The sequence below is a fragment of the Palaemon carinicauda genome, chromosome 9, assembly GCF_036898095.1.
Source record: "Palaemon carinicauda isolate YSFRI2023 chromosome 9, ASM3689809v2, whole genome shotgun sequence".
Classification (NCBI taxonomy): domain Eukaryota; kingdom Metazoa; phylum Arthropoda; class Malacostraca; order Decapoda; family Palaemonidae; genus Palaemon; species Palaemon carinicauda.
The window spans coordinates 103,478,798-103,482,080 of record NC_090733.1 but is presented as its reverse complement, the minus strand read 5'-3'; positions in this window follow the sequence as shown (position 1 = coordinate 103,482,080).

Below are 3,283 nucleotides of genomic sequence, written 5' to 3'. Positions count from 1 at the left end.
ATATATATATATATATATATATATATATATATATATATATATATATACGCATACATAAATATATATGCGTTTTTATTTCGTATTTTTCCCATTTTATTAGAGGAAACTCCAGAAGGATAGAGCTATCCAGTTCTTAATAAGTGTGTTTGGCATTTATGACGTAAGTAATTTGAATTTATAAGTCATAATGTGTATTCTCATAATAGAAATACACTTTTACCTAATTTGCAATATAGAACATGCGTAGAGTTCATCAATTTTCCACTAACTTATCATGTTATCATATTTATCATAACACACTTTCATAAAGATTTTACTATTAACATTTAGGAAATATATCGTTTAGCTTTTTGTGTTTTATGTTTTACATGAACTTATGATGACTTTGATAACTTTAGAATCATCATAATATCCGGGTATGAATGCTACTTATATATACATTTTCAGCGTGAGAGGAGCAGTTACCATGTCAAGCTCATGGGATAATTTTCAGCTTACAGCTGGTAGTTTCATAATATAAAGTAAAGGAAATAAAAACGAACAAACTGATCTCCTCTTCTGTCACACAACAAAACCTCTCCTTTAATCAACAAACATTTTATTCTTATATTCAAACACTTTCTGTTCTTCGCATTCTCCTGAGCACCTTCTGCTGTCCATATAACCTCATTATGGAACTTTCTAAAAGCCTCTTTTATTCCTCCCACTTTTGTGTCCTTTGCCACAGTTCATAGTTTATCTATTAACTTCATATATGGTCCTCTTGCTTCTTTCTTATCAAAGCAATTTATTTTAGATAGATTTACTGATACAATTTCATACTTTCAAAATGTATCTAAAGTTTTCCTACATCCATGTTGTGATCAGATACTATTCCTACCCTACCTCTTCCTACTTGATTGATTGATTGATTTTCAGTCTTCTGACATCCTGACATCGAAGGTCATTGGAACCGATATGTTGTGAATAAAGAGTGAAAAGGAAATTCGACACAAACCCCCAAAAGCGAATATATCCTTTTGAAAGTTAAATAGCTTTCAGAACACCTGCTTCTGAAATAAATCTAAAAATACAGCTAGCATAGTACAACACACCCTGCCCAAGAATCTTTCTACTTGTTCTACTCTTTTGTTATATAATTCATAACAAACTCATTTTCCAACCCTTTTGCTGTCATTACTATGCTTTCGAATATTCTTATTGGGAAATCCAAAATTTCCAAATCTCTAGTCTCTAGACTCAATCCATCATTTATTTCAAGCACTCCTAATGGAAAAAACTACCATATACTTTCTCTGACACTTAGCTCTGGTTTTACATCACCTTGCAGAGTACCCTACCAAGTTCTTCAAATCTAGCCAGGAAATATTTAAACTCTTCTCTTTCCACACTCAGTCTTACTCAAACCCTATTTTAACTGTGTTGGAATCTTCTTGGCAATACAAGAACTATCACCTCCTCCTCCTCCGTTCTTTACACCTTTCAACTAATCCAGATACTATAACTCCACGTCTTCCCAATTCTCTGTACTCAATACCTTCGCACCTTTTTCAGATAATGGAATATAAATAATTCAATCTCTTTTCACTATATTCACTGAAATTCAACACCTCAAGACTTAAAGATTTATTCCTTCTTTATACTTTCGTCTCTTTCTGAGTATGGATAACTCAACGCGGTGAAAGAGTTTGTGTATCGCCATGATCAGTAAAGCTGTACTTGTTATGGTTGCCTATACTAGGTTGGCTTGCTTTGAGAGATCAGACTAAAGTTTCCCACCTCAAGACTTAAAGATTTATTCCTTCTTTATACTTTCGTCTCTTTCTGAGTATGGATAACTCAACGTGGTGAAAGGGTTTGTGTATCGCCATGATCAGTAAAGCTGTACTTGTTATGGTTGCCTATACTAGGTTGGTTTGCTTTGAGAGATCAGACTAAAGTTTCCCACCTCAAGACTTAAAGATTTATTCCTTCTTTATACTTTCGTCTCTTTCTGAGTATGGATAACTCAACGTGGTGAAAGGGTTTGTGTATCGCCATGATCAGTAAAGCTGTACTTGTTATGGTTGCCTATACTAGGTTGGTTTGCTTTGAGAGATCAGACTAAAGTTTCCCACCTCAAGACTTAAAGATTTATTCCTTCTTTATACTTTCGTCTCTTTCTGAGTATGGATAACTCAACGTGGTGAAAGGGTTTGTGTATCGCCATGATCAGTAAAGCTGTACTTGTTATGGTTGCCTATACTAGGTTGGTTTGCTTTGAGAGATCAGACTAAAGTTTCCCACCTCAAGACTTAAAGATTTATTCCTTCTTTATACTTTCGTCTCTTTCTGAGTATGGATAACTCAACGTGGTGAAAGGGTTTGTGTATCGCCATGATCAGTAAAGCTGTACTTGTTATGGTTGCCTATACTAGGTTGGTTTGCTTTGAGAGATCAGACTAAAGTTTCCCACCTCAAGACTTAAAGATTTATTCCTTCTTTATACTTTCGTCTCTTTCTGAGTATGGATAACTCAACGTGGTGAAAGGGTTTGTGTATCGCCATGATCAGTAAAGCTGTACCTGTCATAGTTACCTATACTAGGTTGGTTTGCTTTGAGAGATCAGACTAAAGTCTCCCACCATCACCAATCCTCAATGGCCAGCGTAGTGATGTAATGGTCTAACCCTAGACATAAACAAGGACAAGTCTGTGGCTTTTGTCCTACCGTGGACTAAAAACGGCTGTTTCTGTTGCATATTTTTGGATTATTAATACTTGGTGTGAATCTGCAAATCTACTTTGCCAGCCACTTCACGTGATCAAGTGTTGACCTCATTGTATACATATATATTTGGAAGTGAGTCATACAGTAGTATTAAAATAAAGAGTTTTTCTTATATCGAAAATAATGCTATTTCGTATCAGCATTTATTTCTCTACTTAGGATTCATAGAGCTCACTCAAAAACACTTGTCAATGGGAAGTTATGACTTGTATATAATGAGAATTGTAGATAAATATGATTTGTTGAGATATTCATCTACATAGATATTGTTTCTTTTTGTACATGCTTTTTATAGATTTATTATTTGTATATTTTGAGTTTTTCTAAATTTTGATTGGAAAAGTGAGCTCATTCATATCTTGACCATGGACAGAAACAAAATATTTGCATTACGTTAAATCATGAGACGAAGTAGACTTGACAGTGAATATGAAATTTCTATTTGGTGGAAATTTATTGGTTTGTAGTTAAGTTAGATTAAGTTAATCATATGCTAACGCCTAGCTGGTTTGC